Here is a 17,039-nt window from a genome sequence, read left to right as displayed (position 1 = left end):
TGTATTTTGGTCTCTACTCGGTCTGCTACTGATGGCCTATGGCAGTGGCTTCTAAAATGTTCGATCCTCTGCTCTCATGACCATTGACTGTCTATTTTTTGGGAAGGAGGGTGGTATGTAAGGCCAGCCTCGGTAGTACTTTAATTTTTCTACCCTGAAAATAATTGGGATGAAGGTTATCAGGTTTTGTAATGATACGCAGGGTGTTGCGTATTACTAAGGCTGCACCTCTAATAAAATATTTCTATTTGCACTTTGCCCATTCCTTTTTCAGCATGCCCTCCAACTTTTTCATCCCACTTACAGTGCTCGATAGCACGCCTGTGTTGGCCCCATTGCCAAAATGTTCTACGCTTGAATGTGCGTGCGCTCCTTTTTCTATCCATGTCATACTTCCCAACACTCCTGCCTCAGCAATTGTTAAACCACATACGCTTTATTTTTGCTGTCTCCCTAAATTGCCTACAAATCAATGCAAGTAAATTTCCCCCTTTTTAAACTTCCCTCTTTCTTGCTTCCAAATGTTGGCAGTATGCCATATATGCTGTTTTACTTCCTGTGCTCAAGGAGAGCAGCCCTGTCTGGAAATGTGTGTACTTGAAAAATATATACTGGAAGTACCCTTTGGTTCAAGTGGCAGAATGTTATGCTTAATAGATAAGACTACTAATCTCCTAAACTTGCATTGGTGTAAATGCACTATAGAAAAACAAACGTATTGTAACAAAATTAATCTGGCATCTCACGCTTACTTTGGGAGTGTTGGCACATGGGGATCCAGTGAAATATGGAGGTTATCTCCCTTGACATGCCATCAATTAAGCACTACATTTATAGCTTTTGGCATGTGACCTACAAGTCATAGACATCATTGCGTTTGAGTCTAATTAGTTTAACTAAAGCCAACAGACCCATCAATATTAAAGTGCTTGGTGTGGCTCCCCAGGAAGCCACAGCAGTTGGGGAACCACTGCCGTATGGGATATGCTGGCCAAATTTAACCAGCTGTTCTAAACTATCTGCAGGTGACCTGACCGAAGCTGATCCTGATGAAGTGTGGTCGAGACTGGTTTGGGAGCTAATGACTGCTTAGGTCGAGCAATCGTATGATCTTGCTTGGGCTATCCTGGATGAGGTCCCAACAGATATCCTGCATCAAGTTTTGGCTGGGAAGTAAGCTATTCTTTGGAATGCTTTAAGGAAAAGCATGTCTATAGAGCATTCATTGGGGCTGTCTTAGGACATCTGGATAGTGTAAACAATTTGCCGCTTCAAGCTAGATGGTGGTTTCCAAACTCCCGACTGCAGCCAACTTGGGCTCCCCAACCATTTTTGTCACTGAGGCTGTAGCTTGCAAAGGCAATACCCAGGGCAGCTGGAACAATGGGTAACACAGTTCCCCTGCCCTTCTAACTGCTGCAAACCCCTGAAGTGTCGTTTGTGGCACACAGCCACCCTGTTGGGCAGGATCTAGTATTTCCCCAAGTCCAAAAACGACCCTACCGTCCACAAAGTAAGAATGCCGAACATTGCTTAACTTGGGGCCTAGGTATGCACGGTTTGGCTTTCATACATGGGTGCTTGGACTGAGCTCTGCACGGTTTTAGTGGAGAAGTCTCATTGTTGACCCACACACCCTGACTTAACATAACTGCTTGTGCAGTGTCTTTGCTTTCTAGGTCACTAACTGTTCACAATGGGTGGGAAGGTGTCGGGTGCAGTGTCTCGAACCTAATTTTGTACATTAGACTAGGGCGCGCTCACTGTACTGAGAAGACTAACGTTTATTTCGAGTTTCTCATGTTTGCCTGGAACAGGAGTAATGGATGCACAATGTATTTTTCGAGTATAATCTGGACCTTTCAGCATTAGATGTTCCTCTGCAGCCTAAATTCTTAAAGGGTACTCGTATTAGTGTATAGAGTTGGTAACTTTCCTATGGGCTCAGTGCAGTGTACCAGTTAGAAAATGGTAAGCTATAGTTTTCAGACTTCAGCTATAGTTTTCATACTTCAGCGGAGTATTCCCTTGGTGAGGCAAACAGCTGGACTCTACTCCTAATTCTATGTACTCGGCACCAAAGTGGCGGCAGCAGCAGTCTGGCAGGACTTCTTGTGATAACCTGATTTGAAGGACTGTCCAATTTGGTGGTAAATTAATGTAATTTTTTATAAGGTTGGCCACTGGCATACCCCACTTTAGGTTCTTTCCATTAATCTGGCAAATGTGACTTTTTTTTTTAAAACACTTTTTATTATTGAAGTTTTTGAATCATGTTCAATAGATAGACGAGTAATACAATATTGGCAAAACAATAAAGTACAAAATCATAATACCAATTCCAATTCCAAAAATTCTTTATTTCGGCCACATAGGCCATAAAAGATGCAATAAAAACAATACATACATTTAAAACACGGTGTATACAATAAAAGAGGTCCTGCTAGGCCTGCATAAGGTACACGAGCAAAGTAATATAAATAAGGGGGACATTTTCTTCCTTATTATCCATGCTGCCATTAAAAAATTTGAAACCGCAAACACAATATGGCCCAGAGTGTTGGTCTTCATAACCCTGTAGGCCTGTGGGTACTTCCTAAAGCCCAAATTCCTGCACAAGGGTGCTATCCAGCGCCTCCTCGGGCTCCGGTAAGCATAACACCCAAACATTATGTGCAGATCATCTTCGTCGTGGGCTTTACAGCACGGGCAGAGTTTGTCACCCCCTGTAGACCATTTATAAGTAAAAACTTTGGTAGGGAGTGTACCAAACCTCCATTGCAGGAACAATTTCCTCGCTAAAAGAGGAAAAATAAAATCCATAAAAGGTTCAAATTGATAAGAATTTTTGGATTCTAAAAAACGTCCCGTCAGGGTGCCACTGTCATGAACATTAACCATAGCAGCAAGATGTTTGTTCTTGTACAGCTGGGCAAGGGTTTTTCGCGAGATCCTTTGGCAGCCCTGAGCTGGATCATCCCATAGGTCTTGCAAATTCAAACTAGTCAGTTCCGACTTGATGTGCCAGCCAGGGAATTTTGCTGTTAGTATTCAGCCTCATAACGTGAATGAGGTCCTGTCTGTAGTGATGCAACTCCTCGGTGGTCCAGATCCGATGCCAGAACTTCACAGGCTTTGACAGGAGATCCTCGGCAAAAGACTGAAGGCCCAGGTCAAGTCTTAGGGGGAAGAGTGGCGTACCTTGCGGGAGAGCAAGTAAACGCCTAAGGAAACAATTTTCTACCCCTGCCATGACCTTACCAGCCTTATGTCCCCAGAGCTCGCTACCATAAGAGGCTGCCGCCTTCGCTTGGGACCTGTAAGTTTCCAGGGCCGGACTTACAGGCTTAAAGGAGGACTTGTTGGCCACCTTCAGGAGTGCACCCGATAGCTGGGAGAGTTTAAGCCTAGACCTCGCTACCTGGGAGTCCCACAACAAGTTTTCTTGCAATGATACCCCCAGATATATAAAGGTCGAGACCCTCTCCAAGGTAGTATCCCCCATTGTTGGGTTGGGTCTGGTTTTGGTAGGGGGGTTGAAGATCATGAACTTGGTTTTGCCAGTGTTCACCTCCAGCCCATGCTGGCGACAGAAAATGCCAAAACCGTCCACAATCCTCTGGATCCCCATTGGGGATTTGGAAAGCAGGAGGGTATCGTCAGCAAACATTATTGCTGGGACCCTCCTGCCTGCCAGAAGCGGGGCGTCATTGTCTTTAACAGCGTCAAGGTGTTGAATGACGCTGTTGATGTACAGACAAAACAGGGTAGGGGCCAGGACACAACCCTGTCTGACGCCACGACGGACCGGGAATTTGCCCGAGAGCTTACCATCCCTCCCACACCTTACTTGTGCAAAGTTGTTCTCATGCAACCTAATGATGATACTGAGAAGGTGGGGGGGTACTCCTAGCTTTTCCAAAACCTCCCATAGCTTGCCTCTGGGGACGAGGTCAAAGGCTGACCTCAGGTCCACGAAGACCATGTACAAACGTCCGCCCTCTATCGTGACCGTCTTCCAATATAGGAGAAGGAGGCGGAAAATTTGGTCCATGGTCGACGTGTTCTTCCTGAAGCCAGCCTGAAGGGGGCTCATGATGTCATTGTCCTCGACCCAGTCTATGAGGTGGTTTGGAATGAGGCGCGCAAAAAGCTTTTGGGGGACATCGATTAGGCTTATGGGCCTATAATTAGCGGGGAGCAGGGTAGATCCCTTCTTATGGATTGGAACAATCTCTGCCCCCAGCCAAGACCCGGGGATTGGCATACCTCCTAAGATGGCATTAAAAAGAATAAGAAGGTATGGACCCCAGATGTCCGGGTGATGCCTAAAAAGATCCCCGGGTAGATTGTCTAGGCCTGGTGCCTTCCCCAATGGTAGATGCTCCAGGGCAGATTCCACTTCCCCCAAGGATAGTTCCATGCCAGAACCCTGGGAGCCCCGAGGCACCTGGAGGGCTACATCAGGGCAAGAATCAATGTCCTGATAAAGTACCCCGAAGTAGGCCTCCCAGACTGCGGGTGCAATATTAGGTTCAGTAGCTCTAGTGAGCTCCCCAGTCCCATTATTTACAAGGGCCCAAAATTTCCTGGAATCCCTGGCTTTTAGAGCATCATAGAGATCCTGCCAGTGGATCCAGTCCCACTCGGCCCTGGCAGTCACCATCACTGATTTGTAGTGTTTCCTGAGATCACGTACCTTAGCCTTGTTGGACCCCTCTTTTATCGCGGAAATAAGTTCGGATTTTGCTGCCCTGCAGGAGGAGGTATACCAGGTTGGAGCATGGGTCTTTTTCTTTCGAGTTGGCACCACCGGGTAGAAGACCTCAGCCAGATCCCTCACTAGGTCCTGATGTATATTCATAATACATGTATCATAATACAGAAGGCAGCTTCCAAAATTACGCAAAATACGATTTCCAGATCTTATCAAATTTCCTCAGCCCCCCAATTCGTTGTGCATAGCGATATTCGCTAGTTCGAACATTCCTCATTTTCTGAAACCAGGCATTAAATAATGGTGCATGTATTGATTTCCAATTCTGCAGCACCAGGGATCTCGCTACTGCCATCATACAATAATTTAGCCATCTGTTCTGAAAATCCAAAATCCCATCCATAGAGAATTAATTTGGCATTATAAGCAATTTCAATCCCACAATATTTTTCTCTATATATGAAGATTTCCCTCCAAAAAGGCACAATTTTATCACACTGAGCAATAGTGTGAGACCAGTTAGCAGGACTATATTGCTGACCTCTAAAACATAGCGCTGACATTCTCATACATTTTAGAAATGACGGCAGGAGTTCTATAAAGGAGCCATTTACTATAGAAAATCTTTCTCCTCCACTAAAATTCATCTTATTTATCCATTTCCAGGTATTTAAGGTGAGAATATGATTTTCTTGATCGTTCCATTTTTTTATAGCTATAATACTCAGATCTATTTCCCTATGTTGCACTAAACATCTTTTCCATGCTCCTGGCTTCTTATTCTGAGGAATCAAGAATAACTCATCCCTCAACTGGGAAGGAGAGTCAATCGTATTTGCTTCCACTTGTTTCAGTATTTTAAAAATTGAAACATAGGAATTTAACAACATAAAATTACCTGAGATTATTCGTTGCATCTCTCCTGGTATCAACCAGGTCCCTTCTCTTAAAAAATCTGACAAGGAACCAAACCCAGCTCGCTCCCATTGAGAAACAATATCTGCTCCAATTTTAATTCCCATAAATGAGAAAGCGGTCCCTAAAGGAGTTTTAGAATTAAACTGGGGAAGGGAATACCTTTTTAGAAAAACATCACGACGCTTAAAAAAACAGTGCATCATTTTATACCGGGTAAGTTTTGGTGATTTAGGAATATGTAGAGGAGCTGGAGTTTGAGCCTCTAAACTAATTAGGTCAAAAAAGAAATTGATAATTTTTGTTTTTGCATTCCCAATTTAAATCCTTCTAAATATTGGGCGAAATATCCACTATAATAGTCTCTAAGGTTCGGAACAGATAAGCCTCCCAATTCAGTGTCCACATAGTGTTTTCAATGCTATCCTAGGGTGTTTTTGTGGCCCATATAAACCTTGAGAAAAGTGACTCTACTTTAGAAGAAAAACTACTAGGTAAATAGCACGGAATGGTTGAAAATAAGAAGTTAAAAAGTGGCAGTATGGACATTTTTATAAGTGCAACCCTTCCCACAATAGTGAATGGCAATGAATCCCATCTAGTAAATAAGGATAGCACCTTCTGTAAAAGTGGATCAAAATTTAAATAAATGTGAAACGAGACTAGAAAACATAACCCCTAAGTACCGTTTTGGTTTAGAACTAATACATCCAACTAAATCCGCATGTAAATCCACTTCCCCTCCACCACACACTAATATTTCATTTTTTTTTTTTATTAATTCGATAACCTCCTAAGGCCTCAATCTTCAAAAAGCTGTAAAACCGCATTCTGGGATTGAATATCCGTTTTAATTAGCATAATATCATCGGCATAGTTTGATTTTGGCCATAGAAACTATTGGTGGGGGGATATTTACAGATTCACGAATTGCTATGGCTAACGGTTCAATAAAAAAAGCAAAAAGAATAGGAGATAAGGGGCACCCCCTGCCTGGTGCCCCTTTGGACCGATACTGAGCCTACCATAATAGAATTAATAACTATATTAGCTCTTGCACCAGTGTATAAATTCTGAATTAAAGTAATAATTTGTGAAGGAATACCCAAATGTTTTAAAATAGCAAATAAAGTTGACCAAACCACTAAATCAAAAGCTTTTTCAGCATCTAATAATATTAGAGCCGGGATCTTTTTAACCTGAAAATAATCCAATGCCTCCAAGAAAATGGGTGTTAGTAGCTAACTGCAGACCTGCCACAAAACCATTCTGATCTAAATGAATAAGATCCGCAGCAATCGAGTTAAATCGTATTGCAATTAATTTAGTCAGGATCTTATAATCGGTGTTTAGTGTAATGGGCCTATACGAGTTAGGGTCTTGTTAATGTTTCCCTTTCTTTCGAAAACTAACAGACCCATCCCCAAAAGAACCTGAGACTTGACCCCCCCATTAACATATAATTAAATAATTGTAATCAGAAAAAACACTAAAGAAAGTCTTAAAAATCAGCCGGAAGCCTATCCGGACCACAAGCTTTACCAATCGGTAAATTCTTCACCACAAATTCTAATTCGGATTTAGAAAAAGGGCGCTTCATTAAATTCTTCACCACAAATTCTAATTCGGATTTAGAAAAAGGGCGCTTCATTAAATCACTATCCACAGGAGTTAAAGAGGGCATATTATATCTGGATTAAAAATTTACAAGTCTGGAGTGATCTATTGTTTGCTGATGACTATAAATCTGTTTATAATGGGACAACATAATAGTGCCAATAGCGTCCGTTTGTGAAACTTCAACATGAGTGACAGGGCATTTTAAGGAGTGAATTAAATTTGCGGCACCCGGTTCTTTTGCCTGCCATGCGAGGAGTTTACCAGAGAAATTACTCTCATAAATCCTCTGTGATTGTATCAAATTGCTGTTCACTCTGTGTGTAGAAAAACGTATTGAGTTCACGTTTAGCCTCATTTAATCTCTTTTGAACATCCCTAGAAGGGTTCACTTGTCTCAATAGAGTAAGTGAATTAATTTTTGGGGAGAGTGAGGTTTTAATTTGTTTAATAGTGCGCCATTCTTCTGCGTCTTTACTAATTATACTGCCGCGAATAAAGGGTTTTAATGAGTCCCACACAATATGCAGTGGGGCTGTGTCTACATTACGTGCTATAAACTCAACAATTTCGTTTTTTACCAAAGAGATCCAATTATCATCCTGCAGATACACTTTATTAAATGTCCATCTTTTAGTAGGCTTAACTTCATTACCTATTTCAAATTCAATTAACGACATTGCATGGTCTGAAAAACCATTGTGAAAGTTTCTGATAATTACATTTTAATCTAGAAACCCAAAAAATCTAATCGAGACGAGGATCTATGTCTCCCAGACCAGCAAGGATATTTTTTTTCTGTGGGAATTTACTACGCCAGGGATCATTTAAATCTAATATTGACATATACTGCATAATAGAGCTTCTTGATTTTGGTTTGTTTCCTCGTCATAACGGAAGAATCCAATTTTCCAACCATAAGGATATTAAAATCTCCCCCGATCACTGTCCCCCCCCTAACTAACAAGGATTGAAATAGCTCATAACTTAGGGCGCGATCTTCCACTGGGGCATAAGCTGACAAAAGTAATTGGCCTTCTCCTATTTTTCATTAAACAAGTAACCCAACACCACCTCCCTGCCACCCATTTTCAAACTGAATAATTTCTGCATCTAAATTTAAATTAAGAAAAATAGCAACCCCCTTTTAGATTCTTGAGCACGAGAACCCTCTGACGCCCAAGATTTAAACATAGAAAAATAATTAATTTTGGCACTTGAAATATGAGTCTCTTGGATCAATACAACAGCAGGCCGCTCAGACTTAATCCAAAGTTCTATTGCTCATCTTTTTTCGATTGTTCAACCCGTTCACATTGAAAGAGATCACTCTAAGTACCCCCAGAGACATCTATATAAAAATGTGTGGAACTCAGAAATACATCTTGCCAACTTATTTTTCTATCAATATTCAACAAAAACGTCAACTTTTTTATTTCCCCCTCCCCCCCCACCCCCCATCTCAGGTGCCCCCTCCAACACCTTGCCTTGTGGCCCTGCTCTACACTTCCACCTCCTCCCGACGCTGGCCACTTGACACTAACCCCCCTCATGAGGCGCCTTGTGATTGCGCCTCTAACCCTGTGATCTCCCAGTTCCTGACTTACTACCATCAATCTACAGTATCCTATTTGGGTTTAATTTGGCGACAACAGATTAAGCATCTCACGTGCCTCGTCTACATCTGTAAATAGGTGAAATTTGCCTTTTATCAAAACTTTTAACTTTGCCTGTTGGGCCATTGAAGCTTGAACCCCCTTATCCTTAAACAATTGCAACATTTTTACGAATTCTTTTCTCCGTTTAGCCGCGGCTGCTGACATATCGGGAAAAAATCCGACATTTAGTCGTGGGGTTAGCATAGAATTGTCTTTTCTTAAAGGTCTGCGAAAGAATTGTCTCTTTGACCCGTACATCGGCGAAGTTAACAATTGTCCGAGGAAATGGAGAGTTGAGGAATGGGCGTGCAGGTACTCGATGGGCACGTGTAATTGTTAGGTCTCCCTTAAACTCGGGATTTACCTCTTTTGAAAAGAAAAACAATCATTGCATCATATCAGATCCCTCAATATTCTCTGGCACGCCCACCACTCGAAGGTTAAACTTTCTATTATAATTTTCTAATTCATCCAATTTAGTTTCAAAGGCTTTTGAAGATTTACAAATAGTAGACACTTCCTTCTGTATGGTAGTCGTATTGTCTTCCAACCCTGAAATTCTAGTCTCAGATTCCAGAAATCGAGTTGTAAAGGTAGTCATTGAATCTTCAATTTTGTCCAGCCGATTACTGATTACTACCAACTCAGCCTTTTGGAATTGCTTCATCTCGCGTATTTCCCCCAATATCAAATTTAGCATATCTTTCACTGAAATTTGAAAGTCTCCGGTAGTCTTAGTGTCCATTTCCAAAATTGGGCTCTGCGCCATTGCATGTACCATTGCGTCATCATCCGAGTATTTTCGATTGAGGCAAATTAGTAGTAGACATAGGAAGAGGAACTACCGTAGATGGGGAAATTAACACCTCATTCTCAGTAATGATTGTGGTTTTTACGTTTACAGATGAAAAATCTACTACATTGCTGGTTAACATTGATGCCATTGAATCTATAACGCTCCAGGGGGCAGAGACCTCAGGTGAGGGTACTGTGACTCCCAGCTGCGCTAGCAGTACTATTAACTTGAGCTGATCCCTTCCGCTCAAATAACAGAAAATGTTTAGATGCCTTAGGGGTAGAAATTACCAGGAGATCCTTGGATACCTGTGAATCCTGAGCCACTATGGAATTAACACCTTGAGCCATTCCTAGTGACTTTTCCGTGAGACTTGAAACGGCCATGTCCAATCCAGCGATAGGCAGTTCTGATACTTCCTTCCCCTTACTACTAAGATTATCAAGGTTTGGTTGATGAGCAAGTGTTATATTATTTTCTCCCTCTTCAGAGCTCTCTGAATTTTCAGCTGCAGACGAGTTTTCCTTCTCTATGACAGGCTCTGCTAATTTAGCTTTTTCCGATTGATCTTTCCGCTGTTGTCTTCTTTTTATCGCTCTGGTCCTAGCTGTCAATTGCTTGCCCATACTCTGAAAACGAGAAGCAATCTCACCTCAAAGTTTTTCTGAACTGCAATCTTCACCTCGAGCAAAGATATTCTCATTTGCTGGCAGGGACCAATTAAATTAAGAAGTCTTAGCTGAACAGCAATTTTACCAAGCACTTTGCAATAAAAAGATGAAATAGTTCAGTTCGATTAGGCCAATCCCCGGAATTATGGGACTTGTAGTTTTCTCTTTTCCCCCCTCCAAGAGCTGCCTTTCACGAGTCTTACTCAAAATATTACTATGCTTTAACAACACAGTTCCGATGAATCTCTTAAGTAAAGAAAAAAACACCATCTTGATGCTGCTCAAGAGAATTATCGCATAATAGGTGCACAGCCTTCACCATGGCATGTAATGAGATCGAAAAAGACCCTCCTTTCCAGTTCAAACGGAACAGCTGCCAATTAACAGTCTTATTTGGCTAACTGGGGGATGCGTAGCCGGTCTCACTGCAATATAGTCTCCCAAAAAAAACTGCATTCTGCAGTCTGTCTCTTTTTTTTCCTGCTGTGAACGCAAATCTTTCCAGCAAGTAAGAAAGGGAATCGAGCTTACTTCAGTCTGTGTGAATTTTACACATCTCCCGTTCAATTCAACTCAGCACGGCTCGCCCGCAGTTAACTCCACCAGCCGGCAGAGTCCTTTATTCTTGAATCTGTCAAAGTGCTGCAGAGAAGGGCTCGTATTCCACACCATCCAGATTAGCAGGCTTTTTTCCCCCGTCTGCGCGCCTCATTCATTCAGCAAAAAGCTCGCATTAGACATGAGAGAGAAACCCTCGGTGTACCGCGGTCCAGCAAGACGCTAAGCACCTTCCGCCATCAGCCTCGTGCAAAGGGAGGGGAGGAGCCAGGAACTAGGGCATCCAGGTACTACGTGGAGGCGTGGAACTCCACCGTAGCGCCGTCCCCGCAAATGTGACCATTATGATGAAAATACGCCCACTTAAACATCCAATCAGACCTTGCACTGTAGATAATCGTGGAGAAGTACTCCCACAACTTGATATTAAAGATGTATTCAAATACTGAGTTTAAAGGAAGTGGCCCAGCTACCTCAGTTGCAAGTGAACTGATCGTTTGCATACCCCACACACCAAGGATCCAAGTTCTATTACCCAATGTGTATTACACACTAAGCACTGGTCCATGTAATACAACAGGCTACTACACCCCATTTTTGTATAAAACTAATACCAATGCAGTCCGGCTTAGAAATCCACAAGAATACAATGATCACATGACCATTGAAATATTTGCCTAAATTCTCGCATCCTCCATCAGCTTGGGAGGAACATCTGCCTACTTCACTCGGCCAGATTGTGTTTTTTAAACTTATGCTGCAATTCTAAAAATTCCAAAAGTGGTCACCAAGTATGACAATTTTTATGAACACCACCTGAAAGATGAGAATTTCGAGATTCCATTCCTGTGTAAGTTGCACCCATGCTGTTGGAAAGTGGGTTATTGGTAGGGGCAAATGTAGGTCTGCCACTGGCAATAAGGCCACTAACACATGATGGGAGTCAGCATATTTCTTAGAAAATTATTCCTTTGCTCAACCCGTGGTTACGTGGCTGTGAGCAGACAGGCTTAACTTCAAAGACAGGTATGTAAAGCATTCAAAAAACAATTTCAGTAAATAATTAAGACACAACACAAAATAAAAATCCAACACCAATTTATAAAAATAGGTAATATTTTCAGCTTTTAAATGACACGAAAACGAAAATCCACTGTAGGGAACCTGATATATGAATTTTTAAAGATTAGTCACTTTCTAGTGCTTAGAAACCAACAGCGCCCCTTTAAAGTCTTTTTGTTTTCTCTGTCAGGGACACACCTTTATAAATTGTTCTGAAGAATTCTCACCACTGTAGTGGGCCGCATTCTTCAGCAAGCGGGGTCCAGTTAGAACACCATCCTGGCGTTCTGCTTGTAGGTCCCAAAGTATCCAACACACAAGCCAAGGTTCTGGAATCTCCAAGAGGGTCCTTGAAAGTGTGAAACTTCAATTCCGCAATCCACTTGAACAAAACCCTTACAAATCCACTGGTACTCCAGGCTTTGAATTCTTTGTGGGGCTGTCCAGGTGAGCTCTGTTAACCTGTAGCTTGCAGGGAGTTTCCACTCTTGAGTCCTTTGGCAGCAAGGTAATCCACAGGGCTGTAGTTTCAGATGGTGCAGTCTTCATAGGTCATGCCTTAGAGTTCCTTGCACACAGCAAAATCTTCAGCAGGGCACTTGCTTCATTCAGTTTCAAGCAGCCGATCTGGAGGGCTCTGCCCCTCTCAGATACTTATTCAAAATTCTCTGGGTCAAGCACCAGGTCACTGCTGACCAATGAGAGCAGGGCAATTCCTCCTACTTATGACCACATCCTGTGGAGTGTGGCATTAGTTTTTCCCAGAGTGCATCATCCTTCCAAATCCATAATGTCAGATTTTCCAGCAAGGAGGTAAGAGCTGGCTAAATGCACCCCCTGGGATCTCATTTCCATGGACCATCCCAGTAACATCTGCAAATACCTTTCTTAAGCCTAGTCCTGACTCTGTCACGACTGTCATAGTGGACTAAAACCCAGGCCTCCCATCTTGCCTTTAAAAAGCGTAGTTTACGACGCCACCTCCTGGCCTGGCATTCCTATAGAACAGAACTGCCCTCCCAGCAGCCTGGCTAATCCACTTAACTCTGACCAATCAGGGCAGACCACTGAAAGGCTGAATTTGGACTTGCAAGCAAGAAAGTCTCAACTTATTGTATGTACACTTTAGGAGAAATTCAACAATATAATATCGTTGGATTAAATACGACCATTCTGGGAAGTCTTTGAATGGTCCGGCTAGTCCGCTCCTATCACTATTTATTAATCAATCCCTTCCTACCATGTTAACCTATGGGGTTTGCAATGCGGAAAATGACATGCGCCACTTTTGTAGCACCAGGGCTTATAAAACCATATTTTATAAGTATTTCCCTAATTTCTACTGGACCCCCACCCCCTGTGCAACTAGGAGACTTCAGGGGTTCTGAATCTGCAGAAATATTGCAGAGCACACTTACCCAATTCTTCCAGCATCAAAGTCGAATTTAGGGGAGTGAAATGTAAAATTTCACTTTACCCAGGCTTCTAAAAACTCATTTTATCAGGGCGCTCCTTATAGATAACTGACCCCCTCCCCACCCCCGTGATACCTAGGGGTGACCCTGGGGGTCCCTAATATGCAAAAACATGGTAGGTTTTTAATTTTGAAGGGCCCCTACCCCCAAAGTCGAGTTTGGGCACAATTTAAGGTTTAAAAAGCTGTCCTGGCCACCAGTGCCGCTTTTAAACTGACCTCAGGCTTCAGCACTGCACACATGCTGGTGCAGAGAATCTGCTGGCCTCTAAACTGCCATGCCCCAGGATACTGGAGACTTCTAGGTAGTTTCAATCCCCTGCCCTATTACATACTAGGGGCTTAGGTGGTAGGTCATGCCAACTACAGGGGTATCCCACCATACTATAGTGTACCCTAGTGTATGTTGGGTGTCTTAACTGTGTTCTAATGTGTTCCTTTTGGCTTGGGACTGGGCCTGGTTAAACAGAGCCCAGGGTCAGTCAGTTACCACTAGTTCCAGTCAGCAAAAAGTTGGGGGTGCCCAGGGCACAGGATGACTTTGCAACACATGCCATATCGCCAACTGCAGTAGTGTACTAGCCAAAGGGAAATCAATTTATTTGGCTCCCTTAAGCCGTCCACTCTGTGCTTGCCACAGAATTGGCATCCTTCCTCAAACCAACTCAAACGGTACTCTACCTGTAACCGTGCAGTGTTTTGAAAACCAATTGACCTCACATTAAAATAAGCGTAGATGGCTTTGTGAGTTATGCAGGCAGTTTTGGCATGGCCCTAGCCTCAATTTGCAGCCAGTTGAGCAGTATGTGGTGGCAGTGAGCAAAGAGCTTTTCCCCCAGGTATGTCAAGCTGCAACGTGGCTTTCAATGGGGCTAGTAAGTTTGGGTTGTCTAACTATTGCATTGCCCTGGTCCCGCTTGGGTAGGCCTAAGGACTGCCTCAGTCTTCAACTCTTCAATTGGGATGAAGAGTTTGAGTTTTTCCTTTACATTTTTTATTGACAGATAAAATAGATCCACCATGGGGGGAAGATCCTTCTCCTACTTAGTGGCCAAAACCTGGAATTCTCTCCCGCACCCACCTCCGCCTTACACAGAACCACCTCTCCTTCAGAAAGCAACTAAAAACTTGGATATTTGATAAGTAATGTAACCCCCCTCCCCAAGCGCCTTGAGACCCTCTGGGTGAGTAGTGCGCTATACAAATTTCTGAACTTTAACTTGATTATTAGGTACCTGGAATGTTCAGCAATTGATACAAAACAAACTTCATTTAAACAAAACATTAAACCAGCACTAAAAACCACAAATATCAATTCATTCATCAATACGATAAGTCAGGGTCACATTACTAGGGGAAAATCAAGATATTAAAGAGCATACAAAAGGCAGACAGCAATACTACACATCGATCGGCATCAGGGTAACCATAAAATCATAACAGAATGATTATAATCGTGAATCTCCCCACCCCTTAAGGGGGGGGGGGGCTTATGTTCTGGCCCAGCTTCCTCATTCTTCTACTCCTCTGAGAATACAAAGAGGATTCAATGTTCTGCATCCCCAAAAGTCTAGCCAACCACATTTAAAAAGAGGAGCCATGGAATCCTTCCAACCCACGGCCAGCAAAATTTGTAGAGCCGCCATACAAAAAACAAAAGCTTCCTCTTTCAGACTCTGCTTAAGATCATCCTATCCCCTACTCTGATGTTGGGATCAGATTCTAACACGTAGCAGCCCCTCCCAAAGTTTTTCAATCTCTGCACAGATCTTACTCCATGTACTACAATCAGAGAACACATGCACCAGATTTGCGGATCCCTGAAAACCTCGGGCACCTGTCATCGTCCCTTTCCCCCACTCAAATAGCTTGGCTGGAGTGAAACCTAGATTATATAATGTTGCGCTCTAAGGTTCGTGGAACGAAATACATTCACTGCCATTTGTAGCTCTTTATCCACATCCTGATCTCCCAGCTTCATGATCCATGAAGCCTCAACCTTAACATCCTGAATTGTAGAGATTAATGCTTTATAAATCATACTAATCAACACCCCCACCCAAAATATACTTAAACATGTTAATTTTGCCTCCTGGGGTTATCCGGGGCCTAATAATTGATAGTGTTTGAAAGGTTTGTGCAAACCTGGCTCGGGGAATTCCAAACTTCTGTTGCACCTCTTCAAAGCTCAATACATTGGTCCCCTCCCAAAGATCCCCCCCATTTCTTCTAATTCCTTGAGACTCAAGAAATAAACAACCTATCACTACTAAGGTAAGGAAAAAGACTTGACTTCCAGAGTGGCGTATAATAATTATATTTCGGGAGTATCAATGATTTCTGAATAATTTTCCAGATCCTCCCTATTCTATCCAATACTTTATACCTTTTGTGTTATAGAAACTTCTGTCAGTTTTACGCAATAAAAGCCCCACAGCCTCCCTAACTAACAACAATTCAAAAATGGATTGGGGGCGTGTCCAAGATGGCGACGGAGTGAGACGTGCTTGAGAGTTCCTCCGGCGCCATGAGTTATATTTAGCGTTGTTTAGCCTCCCCTGGGTGCCCCAACTCCTCATTCTACGTGTTGCCTGGCCTCAAGAGTCAGCCGGGGGTATTTGGGGCTGCTTCGTGCTGCCTGCAACAGCGGTGGGAGACGGAGCTAGCTAACGTGGCCTGCCGGACCAAGAGTGCGCGCAAGGCCCAGCGGCCCCTGAGGGCAAGTCACTCCAGAAGCGGTGTCGAGCTGGCTGAGATGCCAGGAACCCCCCCTGTAGCTGACCATCTGGGATAGATCGCCTGCGGGGGCTTCATAGCCGGAGGACGCGGCGACACGTACCCGGCGCGGAGCGGAACTGGAGAGCGGGCGCCCGGAGCCTGCGGCGGTGACCCAGCGGTGAGCACGGGAGTGTCGGGGCTCCGAGGCCTAGGGGGCCCCCCGATTGGACACTGCTACGCCTGAGGGTGACCTGTGGAGGAGGGACCTGCTGCTGGCGTCCGGAGGACCCGGGTTCCAGTGGGCTGCGACTTGGCCTCTGAACAGCGACCCGGCTACGGAGCAAGAGGTTGTCTGGGCTCTGGGTGGGCTCTGACTTGACAGAGCACCATCGGAGGGAGATGAAGAGCAGCCGCCCGCGCCCTGCGGAACCAGCGACCTGCACCCAGCTCTTCGCAGCCTCTGGAGTGGCCCAGGTCGGGCGGAGTCGGTGATGTCCACCCCTTGAGTATGGATTGCGAGAGATGGGGCTGCGGATCTGAGGGGCGGCGCCTAGAACAATCTAGGGATTCTATGCCGGAGAAGGCCTGATACTCGGTTGTGGTGTGTGAGCCTTCCCCCCCCCCCCCCCCCCCCCCGCCAAGTGTACATTGCATTATTAGGGAAACTACACAGCGGGGGAGGAACGTTGCATTGGTGCCTTGGAGCCCCCTAGCATCATCACCGCACCGCACCACCCCGGAGCAAGAACCCAAGAGGGAACGGTCAGAGCGGGTGCCGCCCGAGGGGGATCATTGAGACCGGAGGTAGTGACACTCCTGCCTGACTGCCCTGCGTGCTGTGGAAGCCCCCATC

Source organism: Lissotriton helveticus, chromosome 11, assembly GCF_964261635.1.
Source record: "Lissotriton helveticus chromosome 11, aLisHel1.1, whole genome shotgun sequence".
In the NCBI taxonomy this organism is placed as follows: Eukaryota; Metazoa; Chordata; class Amphibia; order Caudata; family Salamandridae; genus Lissotriton; species Lissotriton helveticus.
This window is presented reverse-complemented; position numbering follows the sequence as displayed.